We start from the raw sequence: 22,065 nt of genomic DNA, 5'->3' as shown, positions 1-22,065 counted from the left end.
TCTCTCTCTCTCTAGGGTAAAGGAGTCAATAGAGTGATATCATCTAGTGGTCTCTCATTGGATCTTTTTAATCCACGTACGCTCTATTAGCTTTTATATCTAGTACACTCAAATAAACAAATGTGGGATATGTTGATGTTTTTATTGAGTAGATCTAGTTATACATAAGTGCCTAAGAATGATGCATCTTTGGTGCAAAATTGTTAGTAAATTGGGGTGGGATATATTTTACTTTTTGGACCCTTTAACCTATAACCTGAAAAATACATTATAATAATTAATTAGTGTATAATGCATTATATATTGTATGACATTTACACACTATATAGTGCGCACTATATTATAATAATGATATATAATGTAATTATTATACTATATATATCATAATACATAAGATGTAGTATATAATATATATTATGTTATATAATATGTTACATATTATAATAATTTTGTTTTATTGAGAATGTTATACACATACGTTCACATATTATAATATTTTATATGCATGTTACATATATTTGGGTAGATAATGATATAGTATATGTTTGTTATATTATATATGATAATACTTACATTATATACTAATTATGATATTATCATACATTATGTATTTTACAATTGTATATAGCATCATAATAATTATTATACATGTACTTATGTTATAGGTATGTATTAAATATTATAATTACGTAATGTATATTACATTATTAGTCATTATTGAATATTAAATACTTGTTGAATTATAATGATAATTATATTATGTGTGCTATGTATATATGTGGATACATAATGTGTTAGTATTGTTTATTATTAATGTATAATATATAAAGGGTATAATCATAGTTTAACTTTTTGTATAATTATAATGTTTATATATTATACATCTATGATCATGAAATTATAATGATAATTATAAACATATGTTATATAGAATGAATATATTTGTAGTTGTGTGCGTGTGTGTTGAGAGAGAGAGAGAGAGAGAGAGAGAGAGAGAGAGAGCTAGCTAGCTAGCTAGTGGATGACATAGACAACATGATAGTATGGGTGTAGCCTTCCATTATGTGTCGATGATGGGATTGGTGTAAATGGCATATGGCTTTTGGTTGATGTGATAGAGTTGGTGTCACACGTGGATGGGGTATTAGTTAATATCACCATCACAAAAATGTTATTAATAAATCAATATGTTAGTATAGCAATTATTTATTAAAATATTATTATTAATTAATCTTATTAATATATTTACTTATAGTAAGCTAATATATTATTACTCTGTTTATTGCACTTGTGTGAAGCATCGGTCTAGTGCTTGGTGTAGGCACAGTGTGAACAATATGATTTCATTTGACACATCCCAACATCATATTGAAAAATACATTTAGATCTCTTGGTATGTTTGTAAAGCATGTTTATACATGTGTGAAGCTTTCTTCTTTATTACATAAATACTTATGCATAAGATAATCTTTGAGGTTTCCACAATTGATTTCTTTGAGACAGAAACACCCACGAACCCTCTTGCCATATGAAATATGCATTAGGACAAAATATCCTAATTGTTATTGACATCAATGCTTTGAACTTTGGTACAAAGCATCAGGAGAATGTTGTTGTGTAGTGTGAGAAGAATCTAGGTGTAGAGCACCCAATTATGTATTCTTATAAGCCATCAATAAGAGTTTTTTAAATTTAAAAGTAAATTAGAAAATGGATAAATAAATAAAAGAAAAATATGAAATAAGATAAAAGCTTCTAAAGGCTAGATGAAAGTTTAAAAAAGGGACCCATCTATGTCTAAATACCAAAGCATACATAGCAAATGCGTTTTAATTGGTTATTACATGCCAATCAAGTACTAGAGTATAATATTGTGAATGCCAGAAGATTTAGTTGGTAAACAAGTTTGGAGCTCTAACTATGAAGATTAAGAAGAATCAAACAATTATCTTGATACATGTCTTTTGATTTATATTTTGGTTGTAAATAAAGGGAGCTCAAGGCAAATATTATGAGAGTTATATTGATTATGCTACTTGAGTTATAGATGTTATCATTGCCACGAGTAGTTTAAGATCTTAAATAAGCCATCAACCTTGATTGAAAAGTGAATAAATCTTGAGTGGGAAAGAGGGGGAGTTAAGGTCAAAATGGTTGGAGACCAAAATGATGAGTATGCTTGATCCATGTATGTTTTGTCATAGATACACAAGAAAACAAGCATAATAATAAGGTCCTCCAAAGTTTTTATGTATATTTTTAAGCCACACCACTAGATGTTAAAACTTACCAACATGCCTTTTAGATTTGGCCATATTTTTTAACATGCTCTTTCATTTGTCCAATTTTTGCAATATTAAAAAATTCACAAAAAAATTCAATTATACCTCTTATAACTTTCACAAAGTTTCTTCTTTTCTTATATTTTGCAAGTTTGTAGGAGTGTAATTTATTCCATTTCTCTTGAAGATTGGAATGGGGATTTCAATGGTATTATCCATGGAGAGAAACACCACTATCCATGTTCATAGTAGAGAGAAATGCCAGATGGGCATGGTGCTTCTTATGTAGGAACTCGTTCAAAATGGGGCATTTTATTAGGTGAGGGTTAGGGCGACCCTTTCTCAAGTCCCTTGTTTCTTGGGCCCTTCAATGAGGTGCTTGTTGCATATCCCCATTAGCATATTGTTGGTCTTTCCAAAGCTATCAATCGAAGGGAGTGGAAATAAGTAGTATAGTTTTGACGAATCTAGGGGCTTAAGGGTTTGGCCCAATGATAGTGTTTGCATAATTTGGTTGTGCATAGCAGACTTATGAAGAGAGAGAGAGAGAGAGAGAGAGAGAGAGAGAGAGAGAGAGAGAGAGAGAGAGAGAGAGAGAGAGAGATGCTATTGTTTAGGAGCTCATTTGTTGTGATTTTTGTTCAAAGCACACAAGGATAGATGCATGGGATAGAGAAACATAAGTGATGAAAAAATTGAAGCAGTTTGAATTAACAGATAGAATGGTATTTTGGTAATCTTGTGAATTTGAGGGTTTTGTAAAGTTCCACAAACTTAAGGGCATCTTGATACTTTTCGAAAAGAAAAAAGAAAGAAAGATGCAATCGTTGTGTATTAGAGCTTCTAACCCTCCTACCATCTTGAAAGGTCCATGGATAGGGTTATGTTGGAGGAATCTTAGCTTCTTTATGGTAGGATTGATGAAGTAAATCTCCTAAAAAATGCATGGCCAAGAGATGGTGAGCATGGATCCTTAGATAAGTCACAAGAGGCCAAAATGGCTTATGGGAATAAAATATGAATATATCCAAATAACTCAATGAAAACTAAATGTTTGAAGTATAAAATAAAAGATGAACAAAAAAGAAAAAGAATAAACTATATAAGGTGGCCAAAATGAGATCATGGCTAAATACAATTACCATAGAGAACAAAATTGGTGTAGGCGTGCCTAGAGAATTTTACATTTGGAGGATCAAGTAACTTGATATCTTAACTAACTCAACATTGTGTTGAACAGATGATTCTTGATATTTGGAGATTCTTATCTTAACTAACTCAACAGTGTTGAACAAATGATTCTTGATATTTGGAGATTCTTAAGTGTGCACTTCTCAATTACCTACCCCTTCTCTACTAGTATAAGTTTCCAAATGAGAACAAGCCATGATGGAGATTAGACATTGGTAGGGTTCGAAGTCTAGAAATTGAAAGGGGTTTACTTAATAAATTAGATGGTTAGGAGATGGCCTACATGAACTTGCCAATTAAGCTAAGCAAAAGTAAATGAGGGTAGTGAGATAGGCATCCATGGTACTATGTGGTTAGTCACTTTTGTACTCATATGCATCACTATCTTTTACAATGTCTTTTTTTCTTTCATTGATAGAGTTAATAATTAGCTAAAATTGTTATAGAGTAATGCAAACATCGCATGCTATGTCAAGCATTGTTACAAATAATGTTTATAAGCTAACAAGAGACCATGGCTGCATTTGATGGCTATGTGATAAAGAGAGTTAGCTTTGAAAATCATTTGCAAATTTTGCTTATTTGAGAGATTCTTATCTTGCACCATAGCCTTGGGTGTATTTAAGGTTCCACCTAGGCTAAGGGTGAGTTTTCAAGTGTTGATCCTTGTCTCTTATGGTTCTTATATCTTGATTCTTGTTATATGAGTAATTCATTTTCCACCATTACAATGTATTCAATGATTAAGCCCCATTTTTTTGGTTCACTTTGAATTTTCTTTTTCCATATATGACAAGATTGAAGTTAGCACATCACAATAGTAAGTGCCATGAAACATATGTAGGTGGCTTCATTAAGGTGAGGGATACATGTTTGTAGTTAGTTGGGTGCTTCCCAATATAGAACATGGCTTTAGATCTAATAGCCATGAAAAAAATTTGTAGTTGGTATACCACACACCTTCCAACCAACAATGGAAATTAGATCTTTTTATGGCTATTAGAAGTTTTTTTAATGGACAATCTACAAACATTACCAATACAAATTCTTGTGTGTGTGTGCGCCTTCATGCAAGAATACATAATTTGATCAAATTACCAAATTAGACGTGTGTTGGTATGTGACTTCGAGGAAAATACATGTATGATGAAAACTAAAGTCACATCATGGACATAAACATTGAAGAACTTACAAGCCTAAATTGCACCATAGATTTGGAAATATGGAAGTTTCTAGTGTAAATATTGGCTCTTTAGTTTTGCAGTTGTTCTTACAATTATGTTTCAAAATTTATAAATCTAAATCATTAGGGTATAAGTGGGTTTCTAGTTTGAATCATTACAATAAACTTATTCTTGCTTTACCTCAAATTTATAAGTCTCCTAAGTTTATGTATCAATCAAACACAAATATTACACTTCCAATATTGTAGTTCCATTTCACTTCATTGTTCACCTAATTAATTTGTTGTTATGTAAGGTTTAGAAGTATGGGCAACAATTTTCTTATTTATTCCAATCTAAATCAATTTTAATTAGCCCTAGTAATACCCAAAAACCTTTTTTTTGTGGGTGGCTTAATAAAACGCTTAAAGTATGGTTTTGTCTATAGTATAGACTTGACCATAATGAATAGATTTCAAAATTTGCATTGTCTAAGATCATAAATAGTTAAGGAAAATACAATGGTAGCTCTTTTTTTCTTGAAGAACACAAACCTAAATTGCACCATAGATTTGGAAATATAGAAGTTTCTAGTGTAAGTATTGACTACTTAGTCATCCAAAAAAACTAATCAAGATAGGGTCAAGAACATTTCCTCATTTACATCTCATTGATTTGAGTTTATTCTTAATTTATTGTAGAAAGATCTAGATAATGTAACACAATGTGGAAGGATATCTCTTGATCACATATACTTACATACAGTTTATTACCATGCTTAGCATATCTCTTACCTCTCATAGGTGTCTTCAATACATTTATTGCACTTCTGACAATGTAAACTCCAAGTTTTGTCAAAGCATTGACTAATGATGCTTCTACCCTTTGCATGCATTATTGTTGAATTTACTTTACATACAAGTATCCAATCATTTCCATAATGATCAATACTCGTTAATTGCCACAATGTTTAGTAGAACATCATTACCTCTAAATAATCTTCAATGATATAATTTATCACTTCAATACTTGGACACTATGTCTATGAAAGGTATTTGTACTATCGTTCATGTTTCTTCTTATTGACAATTTCCTATAAGTTACTTCTTTGCATGCTCCATGATGTATTTAGGTTCACGCATTTTTACAGATTTTTATATTCTTAGTTCTACTCTCCATGACATAAAAACTAAGGGAAATTGATTTTCTTCCCCTAGGTTAATGCCATAAAATTGACATTGGGGTGATATGTAGACATACATATCTAGGGCAAGATTTCTTATCTTTGGTCACTTCACTTGAAAATGAAATTCTTAATGGATTTCTAGCTTTGATGAAAAACAAAGTAGTGGTCAACACACTTCAAGCAAGAAATACTTGTCAATATTGAATATGGAATATGTGGTAATCTAGTGAGTGGTATATTTTATTCCAACTAAAAGGTTGGGAAGTGTATATTTGAGTCTACCCTATGATTTAGGAGTAGATATGAACCCATAAGTACATGCAATTGTTTAGATATGTATTCGAAAGGTAGGTTGAATGTGTTTGGAGCTTTTCAACATACAAATAGCAAGATCAAATCTCTCTATATACGTACAATTGTTTGGATACGTAGTCAAAAGGTTGATCAACATGTGTGGAGTTATTCAATGTATGAGTGCCATAGATACATGCAATTCTTTGGATACATATTCAAAAGGTTGAATTGAATGTGTGGATCTATTCAATGTACAAATAGCAACATCAAGTCTCTAAGAATTAGAGCCTGATTGCACATAGACGACAACAAGTTTACTTTTTGTGGGTAGGGTCACCTAAACAATGATGTATCTACATTCGCTTGCAACAAAAAGGCACTAGTCCATCTGAGATTGCTCATCGACATTCGTCCACCAAACAGTAACTCTTTGCGCCTTGGTGACTATTCAACGTCCTCTTCACCTTAGTGAATCATTAGTCATTCTCAGCTTCTTCCTTCTACATCTTTTTCCTTCACTCAATGATCGGTTGTTCTCAGCTTCTTGCTATTGCATCACTTTGTCCTTCTATAGTCACATTGTAAGTGGGTATTTTGGAGTCCAAGCTTATTGATCATTGTGAATTTGGATTCAATGAATGGATGCACTATTTTTCTTTTGAAGTTACTACAATGTATTTCCAAAACTTTGCATTAAAAAATGCTCTAGAGTGCTTCAAGAGGCTGATAAGATCTACTTTGTTTTTGTAGTGCCTTTATATGGAACCATGCAATTATCAACGGTCTCGATAATTCTACTACTGCACATTGCCATCGTCCAACTTTGGCTTTAGAGTCTCCAATCTCTCACCTCATTGCCAAGCCTTCTTCTTTCTACTATGCACATTTTTATTGTTTTAGTCGAAGAAGATGCACATTTGTCATCCATTGCTATCTCCTTGTGCCAAGTCATCTACACTAGTCCTTGCATGAGGTGGACCCAACCTTGCATTGGCCATTTTAAGTTGTGGTCTTTGCATTGGTGGCCCAACTATGGGTCTCTTTGGTGCTCCGCTAATGATCAATGCTTCCAATCTTTTTTCAGATTGCAATCTGCATTGTTTTCCCATTTGAGCTAGATACTTTGACTATTCCTAGCTTAGGGAAACATTCTTGCTTCTCCCCTTCAAGTTTGTGGTTGCCGTTTCCTTGTTGAGGGAAAAGTGGCAATTGCTTAGATGTACCTTGCAATTGGATGCTTGTATAGTCTGGTGTCAGAGCAAATTGGATGCATTGTCTCCACAGTCTCCAAAATTGTGGATGCCTTCATTGAAGCTCTACTTTCATTTCACAATCAATTCATCAAGTGGCCTTCCACTCTAGAAACAAGATGGCCATTTTGAAAGCATACATAGAGCAACAACAACGGTTGCCTAACTATTGTGGTACCATTGACTACAATCACACTTGTATGGACATGTTGGCCCATGAGTTGTCGGCCACCTAGTTTGATCGCAAGGGAAAGTACTCCATGATATCGTAGGGTATTGTGGATTTCAACCTAGGATTCATTGATATATATGGTGGGTTTCCAAGCTCTACAAATGACAAGTGTGTGTTGTAAAACTTGGCATTCTTCCACCTTGCATAGACCTACTCCTAGCTAAATGGTCCTTGTTTCATTCATCTAGGCTACATAATTAGAGAGTACATGATAGGGAATGGCGACATATACTATCAACCGCCTTGGTTTCTCATTTCTTTTCTAGCACCTCTTTCAACCTGACATGCCAAAAGACTTTGTTGACCATGCTTTGGAAGCCTATCATGTATATCAACACAATCCTGATGATGCTTATGCAGCAATCAACAAGAGACCGTTGCTATGTACTTGGACAAGCTTCACGATACTTATGAGTAATAAGTAGCTTGTTCACACTTGTATGATTTAGGGTTGTGTGCTCCAAACAACCTACCTTAAATTGAAATAATTTATTCGTAAATAACTGTTCTTTATTTACATGCATTCTTCATAATTTCATATATATAGAAAATGCTTCGCTTTCCTCCTTTTTGTTTAAAGTCTCAACAAATCACTCTAGTGTTTGATTGTTCACAATTTGAATGATACAATACTTGTTGAAACCCAGATTCTTATTGCAAAAGATAGAACATGATAATATAAAACATTGCAACAATACTCATTGAAACTACGACAAGGACAAACCTCGATTCCTATTGCAAAAGAGAGAACATGATAAGATAATCCATTGGATCATGTGCATCCCAATACATACTACTAAGATAGAAAGTCCAGAAAACTAAGGAAGATGCATGCATGTGAACTAAATGATCTCCCATGCATTGTATGGCTGCATCCATAGGTCAAGGGTGTTGCACGAGGAACTACTCCATGAATCATATCATCTGCTCCAATGCCCTCTACACACCTTGCACTTGCTCCTTAGTGGTCTCAGGTGAAATTTTCATGCATGGTGACAAGCTCATGCACCTATGCACACTAATCTTAGGACCACTACTGTTAGCCTTGATAAGATTCTCACTAATCTCATGGAAATCCTTCTTTATCAAGTTGGTCTTGGACTCTTGTCAGGCCCTTGTCTTTGTGATACAATTCACATCCTTTGTTGCATTGGCACCAACAACACAGCTACAATACCATTGGTTGGAATTGAAACTCCCTTGTTGTTTCCATTGCCATTGAGGGTGTCTGCAAAGTAGCATATAATGTTGACAAGCACAATGAAAGTACACAAAATATGTTATATTGATACAATCTAAGTATACTTAACCATTGCTAGACAGATGTACCAATCTCCGACTATCAAAGAAGAATCTACAACTATTGGACATGGATCCACCACCAACACATCCTCAACAAACCTTTCTTGGATGATGTTTAAGAGGTCCTCATCAAATGTCTCTAGAAGACCCTTTTCCTCCATCTCCATGATGTCCATTTGAGACCATTTAGTACACCTCAATGGCACCCTCTTGTCCCAATCATGGATCTTCTTGTTGTGGCATTGTAATGTTGTCTTTTGTACTTCTCCTTCCTTGCACCAATCCACAATTTTCTTCCAACGATCATTGAGGGAGCTTTCCCTTTTTCTATCACCATCTCGTCATCCACCCTTCTCTTTATATTAGCAAGCACAACAAATTGCTCAAATGTCCAGCCATCCCTACCAGCCCACCCACTTCTTTCGTCTTGCCTTTTTTCCAATAGCTCACTTTTTGAGCTTGCGGTTGGTGTTGGGAGAGACATTGGGGTGACGTTGGGGCTTCGATGTTGGCAACATGCATGTTTGAAGTTGTTCGAGTGGGTGGTGTCATATGTAAAGTATCAGAGGGAGGGCATGCAGCTTCTAGAAGGGCTAGAGTAGACTATGGTTGTCTTTATAAGGCGATTGACCTGGTTGTTTGATGGAGCTTGTGGCTATATCTTGGAATGGGTATAGGTCTATAAGGAGAGGAGATGATAGAGGATGGATATGTAGTAGGAATGGGTAGAGGCAGGGGAACCATTCCAAACGATCTAGAAGGCGAGAATATAAAAGATGGTGTGGGACGAAATTGCATTGTAGTGTGCGGAGAAAAATGTTTGAAGGAGAAGTGGGTGAATTGTGTTGTGGGCAATTTGTGAGGGGGTGTTTGTGGAACTTGTGTTATTTGAGATCATCCCCCCTCTTCATGCTGATCTTGCCCCTCATCAGTTGAGTTGGTAATAATTTTATAGTAAGAAGACATTATGGCCTACAAGAAACTCTAATGTTTTCAAAGTGCTACATTAGTGCTCAAAATTACAAGTGCAAGCAAATCAATATTGAATGGCAGTAAGTATAACCAAACATTAGGTTACTTCAAATAAGAAAATATTGAATAGGGAAAGAACATGTTGATGTCAAGAGAAAATCCAAACAAAACAAATGCAAGGAAATGAAAACGTTGTTGACCATGCTTTAATATAGAAGGTGTTTTGCAAATGAAAGGCACCATTGGGATGAGGCCTTGATCATCCAGGAAAGACACTTAAGTAAAGACATGACTTACGAAGAAAATTGAATACGTGTTATCTTCTTGCTATGACATTTTCTACTTGGGCATCACTTTCCTATGGATGAGGTAGAACAATTAACAACACATATCTTAGGATTAAGACATTAGGGCAAAAAACGCTTCAAAAATGGCACTTGTAAGAAAGTGATTAAGTTGCTAATTAGTTGAGGTTTAGGAAGAATAAAACCTCTAAATTTGGTTGTCCAGATGTGATTAATGAGAGAATATTTGGTTCATTGAAGAGGTCGGCCATTAATTGCCCTCATCTTTTAATCCAGGTCAGGGGTCATCTTTTCGGCCGTTTATTGTCTTGGAACTCGAGAGATTTTGTATTTTCGAGATTTTCGTACGAACTTCGCATTTGTTTGCTCCCGCGTTTTCTTTCTATACACTATTCTCTTTTACCATTCCTTTTGCTGCACTTGCTTTCTATCACTGTGAGATTCTTGCTCGGTTCATTTGCTAGAATGTCTAGCAATACTACTTCAAATAACACAGGCGCAAGCACACGTAAATACAAGCTATCTATTCAGCTAGATCCGACTTACACATCTTGGAGAAGTATACATCATCGAGTATTGATAGATGAGATTGAAGCCAACAGGTTGCGAATACAAGGAATGAAGCATATAGATTTGTGGGTGGATGGAAATATCTATCCCAGGGATCCTTCTACAGGTAAACCACCTCTTTTTTTGAATGTCCATGACTATATAAGATATGCTGGAGAAGGTTACAATGGAATACTTGGCTACTGTATGAGGTTATACTCTGCATCTTACACATATATAGCTTAAGTGCACGAAATGAAAAAAGCACTAGAAACTACACAAACAAAAATTTTAGAGTTGACAAGTCAGATTGATATTTTGAAAAATATTAACAATTCATTGAAGAATAAGCTAATACGCTTGAGAGAAACTCCAGTAGGATTTAGAGAGAGGAAGAGACCATTAAAAAATATAACCAGCTTGTGTGAGAGAGCAAAGAAAAGGAGACTAAATCTTACAAAGAAATATGTCTCTAACATATTAGGCATAAATATCCGAGAGAATGAGGAAAGAATCAAACTTTTGAAGGAGACCATGAATAAGAAAGACATTTTGAGGATTCTTAAGTCACCAGAAAATGTGGATTTGAGAGGTCCAACTCTGAGAGAGTTAGTGAAGGATTTAAAAGGCACAGTGAAAGCAAATGAAATCGTAGAGACATGCGATACTGTGGGTATAAGTCGAAAAGGTTACCGTGCTATCTCTAGATTATGGTTTAAAAATCTTAAACGCAATAGGGTAACTATATTTGGATTGCCCCGAGCCCTTGCAGTTTCCACTGCAAGAATTTCCATGAATCGCAAGATTCCACATGTTTTTGGAGATTACTTTCACATCGAAAGGTCTATGTCCTATGAAAAACAAAAAAAACAGGCAATTTTTTATTACAATGAGTTTAACAATATATGGGTTGATCTAAAAAAGGTGCAAATTGCAATGATTCACATGTATAAAATCACAGTAGAAGAAAGTTATGGTGTTCTAAAGTTTGCCTTGAAGTTGGATGAAGCACAGATTCAAAAGGGACAGAAGATGGAAAGAATTAGCATTTGCCTCATGAACATGGCATTGGACCATGGCAATGGCGAGGGCAAAGCTCCATTGCATAAGATCCAATCCGAGATGGAGATTTGGTGGATTGGTGCAGCCCAGGTACCAATTGAAATTCATCAAACGTTGAAATGGTTGTTCAACCATACATGTATTCCAAATATCATTAAGTCTCAAAGTGAAGGCGAAATGTTGGTAGTTGATGGGGTTGGTAAATTTAATGTGGAATGGCATATGAGTGCTGATTTGAAAACTATCAAATGTATGCTTGGAATATGTAATGGTGCAAATGCAAAATATCCTTGCATTTATTGCATGGAAAGTATTGGATCCAAAGATTGGAGTAGTTTGCGACCAGTAAGAAGAGCCCCAAATAGAGACTATAGATTTGAGTAAATTTAAAAACATAGAAGACATCTGGGATCCCATTCTTTCCATCTCTCTTAAGAATGTTCATATTTGTACTTTGCATGCAGAGATTAGAATAATCGATAAGCTTATCACGTTGCATCTTGACTACGCATATTCCATTAAGCCATTATCTTTATCAGATGAGTGTATTGATAAATGCGAGGCATTGCTATCGAAAATGGGATTTCATGGGGGCCAAGTTCACTTGAGAAAGGATCCAATACTTTCAGGAAAAACAAGAGATATCTTGGCCGATGTCTCTATGGGAGGCTCAAAAGCTAGACGATTCTTAGGAAACCATTCAGGAAAGCAGGTGAATGCGGCTTGGGAGTGTTGGAGAGAGCTATGTGAGATCACAACAAATGTTGCAAGCACGCTGAGGCTTGCGTTTCTTAGAATGGAGGTCTGGATATACCTTGATGTTTTTCTGAAACTCCTCAGGCAACATAAGACAACATATACATATGCGGAAGAGTTCAAAAGATCAAGCACAAAGCTTGTTCAGGCGATAAAAGAGGCATGGGGAGAAAAAGATATCACTTTTTATCTAGTAAAGTAATAATTATTTAATATCGGCTTATTTTAATTGTTTTTCAATTGGTATAAAATTTTTGTTGATTTGTATTGCAGCATATTCTTCCTATTCATGGACCTTTCTTTGTGGAGGAGCATGGCCCCTTAGCAACTTATAGCAACCAAGGCATGGAAAAATCCCACTATCAAGCACGCACAAGTTATTTTCGAAGCACAAGGCATGGGGGAGGAGTTACAAAAAGCAATGCTTTGGAGGAGCTATTCAACTGGTTTTTTCGACGACAACTTCAAAGAATGCAAATAAAAGACGGCAATGACACATGAGCAATCACACTTTTATATATAAGAAAGAATATATACAAAGCTAGTTTTCCAAAACTCTCACATTCTCTTCCTCCTCAGGAATCTTTCCTCTATAACGTAGAAATTTTTTTCTCTTGTAGCCAGCTATAGATTTTACATCAGTTCTGTTTGCAGCTAAGGCGTAGGATGAAAACGCCAAAAAGTATCCTGCTCTAGAAGCAGAGTAACCTGGACCGTAGCCAAAAATCCTAATTGCTGCAGTCTTTTCCAAAAACATTATTTTGTGGGCATTATATTGTAATCCTGAGAAACCTAGAAGCCTTGTAAGAGCTTTAATACAAAGTATCGGCCATGCTACGTCCTCTGAGAAACTACTATGAAGTACAAAAAAGGATTCAGGGTCAATCCTAGCCAAGTAGTGGCCGAGTGCAATGTCTTTGGTGGTGTTACTAGCAGCTCTCGATCCTTTGCCACGCCCCAAGAAGTTATCTGTATCGGCAATCTCCAACTGCAAATAAAACCCATACTGAATGAGCATGAAATGTAAACCTACCAATGTGTAAAAGCAAATTCAAAATTATCTTACCACTTGATTTTCATCGTACTCCAATTTAAACGGATTTCATAAATTAATTGATGATGCTGTCTCATTGGTGTTAGTCAATTCTTTAACATATTCAGACTCCTCTCTTCCAAAATTGGAAATGCTGAGCTCGCTTTGAATGCGATCGAAGTCCTCATCAGTAATACTCAACTCTTTCTCAGCTTCTTTGGCCTTTTCAAAACAAAGAGAGAATGCCTCACCAGCATCAATAAACTTATCATCTAGAGTTTCTTTATCAAGTTTCAGAATCTCTTCCTTTGATTCATTTTCTGTGTCAATTATCCCATTTGCAGCATCAGAAGCCTCTGCAATAATTGCAAGACAATAATCTTCCCTGAGATTAAAAAGTTTTTGAATATCTGATAGTAAAATGTACTCCTTGTCCTTGAAAGGTATACATGGCAGGGAAGGAACAATATGGTGAGAAATCTCATCAGGTTGAGGGTTTGTATCTCCTTGGCTCTCCTCAATGATAGTCTCAGCTTTGAAGTGAGCAACATCCAAATTCTCAGCAATTGAAGCCTCAAAATCTGTATCTACAACCTCCTCTGTTTCCCTTTCATCTGCCAGATCATCCAACATGCAAAAGCTAGCAGTCTTTGCTCCTTCCAACTGTTGCTCCTCAGCTTTCACAGGGTATTTGACAAGGCTGAAAATAATAAAAGCAGCAGTTTTTGGAATGAGTGCAGCAAAATATGTCTGTTGAATGAAACCTCTCCAGAGAGTGGGCCCTGCACTTTCTAGTAAATACTGCCTTTTCATTTCCTGTTGACCCAATGGGAACATGGACATATTCAATTGTGCCAACTTCAACAGAAGGACCTGCAAGAGTTTCAAACTCCAAAAAGTCCTCCATAATATATTTTTCACAAGATTTCAGAACTTTGTCAAGTTCCCAATCAGGATTAAAAATATTTTTCACAACTCCATAGAATGAGAGATCCATTCCATTCTGAAGCATAAAATCAAGTAGCCTCTCTGATGGAGTGATATCAATGAGCTCTGATACTCCTTGACCTCTCACTACTGACGTTCGCTTCCCTAGAGATGTACTTGGCTTTCTCACACTGGTGGCAGAGGATGGAGAGGAAAAAGAATGCACAGGCTGATCAGATGTTGATGCACTTGAGCCTTTTGAAAGCCTTCTTCTTTTACCAGTTCCTGAAGAAACCTTGGATTCTATGGGTTCAGACATGTTTCCAACTTCTGACGATACGGCGCGATAAGAGAGAAACGATTCAAACGGAAAGGCCCCCTCGCGCCGTATCGATGATCCCAGTAAGAAGCGCTAGAGCCACAACAAAGGTGGTCACACGAGCTTGGGGAACGCTGAAAGAAGACTAGATCTACAGAACCTCCAAAACGAAGCGAAGAGAGGAAAGCGAAGAAAACCAACAGTCGCTCTCGCGCCGTATCAGCAATACAAACAGAGGTCGGAAACCGAAAAAAGCCGTACAGATAAGAAACACACCCTTATGTAGGCGCGGATTATGCCACCTGGCAGTATCCGTTAGTCTCATACACGTGGCAGTAGCCGTTGGGCAACACGTGGCCGATAACCACGTGGCGAAAAAGTGGACCGGTCATTACTTGACACGTAGCATACAGACCATAAATGCAGATACGTGGCACAATCAGTATCGGACATGTGTCAGACACGTGTCATGATTTACCTGGGTATATAAGTGGTCATTTTTTCGACGTGTACACTTTTCATTTCTCGAGCTCTTCCCGCCTTGCTTGCCGATACGGTGCGATACAAGTCATTTTTTCGCTAGCAAAAAGAGGTGTGCCGATACGGAGCGAGGGCGTCCAAACGGTATGCTCGTTTCCTCCGTATCGCGCCGTATCGGCATCTGATCTCCAATACGGAGCGAGGGCGTCCAAACAGTGTGCTCGTTTCCTCCATATCGCGCCGTATCAGCAGTTTGCTCCATATCGTGCCAATACGGAGCGAGGGCTTCCTTACGCAATGTTGGTTTCCTCCATATCGCGCCGTATCGGCATCTGATCTCCAATACGGAGCGAATGTGCTGTTCCATTCTGCTCGCTTTGTTCATATCGCGCCGTATCGGAATTGCTCATTTCGTCACTTTCCTCGCCAATTTGTCTTTCAGTTATTGTCCTTCTGGTTGTTATTTTTGCTTTTCTGGATGGCAAGGACAAAGCAAACTGCAAGAAGAGTGTATCTAGATGGGAAGGACAGTGGGGGTAGAAGAAAGTTAAAATTTGATGAATCTAAGGGGGTAGAAGAAGCTGGTCCATCACAGGCTCCAGAGCATTTTACAACAGAAATCCCCCCTACACCAGGTGTTGTCCTTACATCTTCTATAAATGTTTCTTCACCTGAAGTTGAGGAAGCAAAGGATGAGGCTTACCCTGTGAAAGATTCATTCCCTACAATGGTACCTGAGCCCACATCTGCTGAAGCCACTGAACATCCCAAGCCACAAAAGAGAAAGAGGAAGTCCAGGTTCTTCTATATGTAGAGATGTTTTAGTGAGATCAGGAAAGCCCAGAGAGCTACACAGCATGTCATTCCAAAAGCTGCTTTTATAAGGGTGGTTAAAGAGATCTTTGATAGATTGTCTCAAGTGGCAACTGTCTCTGGTCTAAATAAGAAGTGGCAACTCTCAGCCATTCTTGCCCTGCAAGAGGCCGCAGAAGATTTTGTTATTGATTTCATGAACGACGCTTACATTGCTGCCGCCCATGCTCATAGGATCATCCTTATGAATAAAGATTTTAGCATCATTAGCAGAGTGAGGTATAGGTTTGACAAAGTCCTGAGGCCCTTGCCTTCCAATGATAAAAAAGCCTTTGAAATCCTTAACGTTCCCCCAAAATTGTCCAGGAAAGAGAAAAAGCTAAATGTTGAGGATGTTAGTGACCTTTACCCTACAAGGGGTGCCACCCAGCAAGAGGCTTTCTTGAGTGAAGAAAATCAAGAGGTGTTTGAAACTGAAGACGATGTTTACAATAGGAAAGCTGCATCACTTGCTCCCGTCAACAGCGAGAGGATGGGCAAAGTGTATGGGCAGATTCTTGTGAATGTTGCTGGGGAACCTGAGGAGGAATATCTTAGTATATCTCCGGAGGACAAGCCCATGTTGGAAAAAAGGGATGTCCAACTATCTGACTTCGTAGTATTTTGTTGCATAAGGTAAGGTTTTTTGTTGCATAAGTTAAGTCTTATAGGTTCAATTATATTTTGGATGAAATTGGTATTGAATAGCTTTTGCTATTATCTGCAGGGCATTGGTCTCCTCTCTCACTCTCGATATCCGAAGAACCATATACATTGTTGATCCACTTCTCTCTGTGGGACTTTTTGCAAAATCTGGTTCTAATATTTCACCATTTTTTCGTAGCTTCGATAGTGTGAGAAATTACCACATCTTTTTCCCTTATGTAGAAAGGTATTTTTCTTTTTCTGTAGAGGAAAATTTATGTTCATTTGCTTTCACCCTTTTACTCACCTCTTTTATGAATTTGCAGAGGGCATTGGAGTCTCATCTACATTAATTGTCTTTCAAGGGAAATTATCTTTATGAATTCTCTCAGCGGTGTTCACGGTCAAGCACGAATGTATGTTGGAAGAAAATTACTTACTTTGATTTCTTTTATAAATAATATTTTGAACTTACAAAGCTTCCTTTTGCAGTGCTGGTAGACTCGTTTCTACATTTTTGGATACAACATACGAGGATCTTGCTGATCCTCAAAGGCCGTATACTTTTCTTCTACAAGAAGTTCCATTACAAAGAGATGCGCATTCTTGTGGATGGAGAGTTATCTCAAACATTTGCAGAACAGTGGATTCAAAGTTGTTACAAATAGAAGGAGTGAATGTAAGTTTATTTCATTTGATGTTTGTGTAACCCTTATCATGATGTCTTTTCACTAACTTATAATATTTATTCTTACAGTGTAGAGACTATCCTGAATCATATGTTTGGTGGATAAGGGAGAGATGCATCGAGCTGATTCTAGACAAAGCAATCACACCGTATGATCCTGACTCCCCTCTTCCTCCCAAAACTTCAATGGCCAAGGGCACAAGCAAGGGAAATGTCAAGGGAAAGGGTAAGGACAATGGCAATGGTAAAGACAAGGGCAAGGGAAAAGGCAATGGGACCACTGTTGCAGAGTCTAAGAAAAAAGGAATGCCAGTGCTCTCTCCTCTTAAATTTGATCCATCCCCTCTTAAGCCCCAAGAAAAGAGACTACCTGTAAAGGTCAAAATTTTTCAACAATCAAAGAAAGGCCATGTGAGAAAAAATATCTTTGAAGAAATCGATAAAGAATGAAAATAGCAAACATAAACATACACGAGCCTTTTTATTTTGGATTTATACATTTTTATGCAATTTTTGTACCTCATTGTGTAATGAAAATTTTCACTTATAAATCGAATGTAATGTACATTTTATACACGAGCCTTATTATTTTGGCTTTGTACATTTTTATGCAATTTTTGTACCTCATTGTGTAATGAAAATTTTCAATTATAAATCGGATGCAATGTACATTTTATTTATACACATTCGAAAGGCGACTTGCTTCACGATAGCTTATGAAGTTCCCATTAAAAAATATCTTAAGGACAGTCTATTAAGATAAATTCCTGCCAAGTTTTCATTCTCAAGGCCCCAAACTCACAATTGTGGGAGACAAACAACTCGTACAAAAGAAAGAGCGCTCGGCTCTTTTACCAATTGTTACACCATTCACTTTGAACTTATATCTAGGGGATGTATTGTCTAGCAATTCCAAGGTATCCCTCACATCTTTCAGACTCCAATTGGAAGTAACATTCACCTTCTTTACTTCTTCATGCGGAAAAACGTGCACCACAAGTTTATATGGTGTGTTATCTGTATCAGAATCCAAGGGAACCCAAATACCCAATCTTAGTTTGTATCACCTGTAATCAAAGCCCAAAGCAAGATTTTGGCGAGGGATACTGTAAGCCAAAGCCAAGGATTGAGGGCATGCACTGCACCTCAAGATATCACCTTTATGATCTCACTCTCTAGATTTCCAATGCGTCCCTATAGTTTTGTCCAAATCCTCTTCCGAAAAGTTTCTACTTAACCAGGATACCTTCGTTCTTTGTAAATTTGTTGTTTTGAAGCAAGCCACGAAGATATGGAGGGGTACAAACCATGATAAACGTATTCTTCTTGAGATCCTTCCAGCTGTCATGGACTTTTTAATATCCTGAGATATTTTGAATTTGAAACTCTGCACTGTTACCTTGTCAGGAATCTCCCAATTTAGAGATGAAAGACTTGGCAATGGCAAATCTTCGATATTCCCATATCTATCCGCTTTAGAGGGAACCACATACTGTGCATAATATATAAAAATCTTGCATTCACTATAAAAAGACACAGTTTGATCGGCATAAATAATGTCTGCCAATACCTTATGAATGGCATGGAAAGTTCCACTTAGGCTTTCCACAGGTTGCCATTCAATACTTGTTGACGGAAAGATATCTACAATGACGAACCGTTTGTTAGAACTTGCATAAATGGAAAAGAATTATATACGTTATTCAACTTATAACTTACAATGTGTTTGTTGGGAAACACGTTCGTTTGGAGGCAAGTGCATATCCTTGGCCATGTAAACATGTTGCACCTTGACAAACCAGCCTTCGGGCATAATTTTGAAGGCAATGATACGCCCCTTCCAGTGATGTTTTATATCTTCTCGTTTTCTTCTTTTCACCTTATGGGAGCCCTTGCAAGATGGCAGCATGGTAACCCAATCGTTTACAGCAAAGGTTTTGGGCTCAAAATTTCCATATACTCCCTGGCTATAGACTGTGCAAGAGTGTATTAAACGAGAAGGGCGCCTGGAGGAAGCCATGAAAAGAATGAAAGCGCAGAGAAAGAAGCTCAAAGAGGGGTGAATGAACTAAAAAGTAGCGCCAAGAACCCAAATGAGTATGTATTGGGCGCCAAAAACAATATTGAAAGATCTCACGACTTTCAAAAAACTCATTATTAATTTCATCACATCTCTGTCATGTATTTTGTTAGATTTGTAAGTAAATAACGTCTTTGGGACTCCAAAACATGTCAGACTTTAGGGGTTTTGGCTAAAAAAGAAGAGAGAATCACGAAATGGACTCCACTATCTCTAAAAAAGAGGAGACAAGAATACCATATTCTTGCACACGTGGCGAACTCTCTTTGGCCCTTTCCTTAATCCCATGATTAACAAAAGTGCATTTTTTGAAGCGTTTTTGGCCTTAATGAGACATCAATAATTCTTCCCATCAACAACAAAGAAATAGTAAGAAAGAGCCACCAAATTACTAAGGTGTTGATCCCAAGCAAACCAAAACAAACATGTCCTAGAAATGCATTCGTTTGACGAGAGAACTCATAGTGTAGACTATAACAAGATGACCATACTTTGAATGATAAATGTCTCCAATCCATGTTTGATACACAATACATCCAACAACTCTAGCAAATGACAAATGTTAAATAGAAAGTATATCCGTGAATTAGCCAAATAACAAATGTTTCCGTTCCTAGACTAAGAGACATTAGCAGAATAATAACTCCAAATGGCGAAATTTTCCCATCAACGACAAGGAGACAATATTACTTAAAGAGCATCCATTGACGAGAGAAGTCATAACGAAGACAATAGCAAGATGACAACAGTCCAAATGACAAACATCTCCAATCAATGCTTAATAGACAATACATCCGATCAGACGAGGTGAGATAAGCACAGACTGAAAGACCTATTGCCCAGTAAAATGCAAGATGCATGATGCATTACTGTCAGAGAATAAAAGAGTTTGGATGCATGGCTGTTTGCATGCAGTGATGGTATAATGTCAGGCAATTGCGTCATGCAGGAAAGGGGGTCGGTTGTGCAGGGATGATCACAGTGCTGTGATAAGACACAGTGAGCCAGCCATGGTTGAAAAGCGACAGGCCTAATTTACGTAATATGAGTCTAAGTAGGCTGGTGTTAATCCACATATGAGTAGCAGACTGGTATTTAATGAGAAAGGGATTAAGACCAAGAGATGAAGATCAACCCTTCCTATTGAGTTCTCTGCTACAGGAACCATTAATCGTTCTTCTATAATTTCAAGCCTCGGAACGATTGCAGAGAGAGAGAGAGAGAGAGAGAGAGAGAGAGAGAGAGAGAATCTTTGTCTGTGTTCTAGCGCATACATGGAGGAAGCTCAACAGCCTAGGGAGCATGACGACATCTTACACTAATCGCACTTGAGAAAAGAATATTGCGAACTCATAGCAAACCGCACTGTCCACCCAGGACGAGACACACAGTAACCTGCCCCACCCAGACCGGTGCTACAACGGTGCAGTTCATTCAGCTAGAACCCACCATATTGGAGAGACAACTGATGCTTGTGCGCACCTCATTCTGCAATCACAGTGTCGTCCGTCGTCGAGAGAGAGTGACACAAGCCTGCAAAGCAATCATAGGCGGCGGTAAAATTACGAGTACAACTCTCCAATGACAAGAATAATAAACTGACCTTGGAATTCAAGACGATCCACAGACCTAATGCCATAGACGAAGAGCACGAGGCCGGAGCTGCAGCGGTGTAGGGTGGTGGCACACAGAGCTGTTCTCAATACTACGCCACCTTCGATAAGCCTTCTAGTACTATATCCAAACCATTTAGATGACATGTTCCTTGCAAACCCTAGCTTAGTAGTGGGGCCAAAAAAGCAATGTGGCTCAAATAGATTGAAACTATGGCACACTCATGAGGTCATTTAAGAGTAACTCATTAGTTTCCACACCAAGATCTAAATGCATAGCTGTTGTTCGTGCTCATCATGGACCCACCGATCCTCCGTAAAATTGACAAGTGTAGCCAGGATGGGCGCACCATGAGGGCTTACCCCTGCCCAATGAGTCTCAAGCCACAATTTAGTGCTCATGGTAATGCTTCAATCATAGAGGTTGACAAAGATTTTGTTTCTACACTCTTGGAGCTAGACCCAAAATTCTCTCAACTTTTCTCCTCCATGGTGAATCTTGTAAAAATTGAACTTTTTCATGTCTTGGAAAGAACTAGAATTGCGGATTCTTCACTTAGGCTTCAAGGTTGTGAAGCCTAGAGAGTTGGTACAGTATCTCGGGGCCCCAATAGGAGTTTGGGTCACCCTACCACAAATATTCAACTACTTTTTAAATAAATCTTAGGTGAAGATGAAATGTTTGCTTGGTGCACCATTCTCCTTTTTGCAAGGCACCTGGTAATTATAGAAAGCTTGATGGCCTCTACTACTGTCTATGTTGCCTCACTGTCGCCATTTAGTCATGTGGCCTAGGTGAAAGTAGAAAAGCTTATTAGAAGTTTCTTGTGGTCCCATTAGGATAACAAGGTCCTCGCCCAAACTAGTTGGGATATGTTGATTGA

The sequence above is a fragment of the Lygodium microphyllum genome, chromosome 28 (assembly GCF_053477565.2).
Source record: "Lygodium microphyllum isolate KBCC chromosome 28, Lygodium_microphyllum_v1.1.10, whole genome shotgun sequence".
Taxonomy (NCBI): domain Eukaryota; kingdom Viridiplantae; phylum Streptophyta; class Polypodiopsida; order Schizaeales; family Lygodiaceae; genus Lygodium; species Lygodium microphyllum.
Note: the sequence above shows the minus strand (reverse complement) of the source record.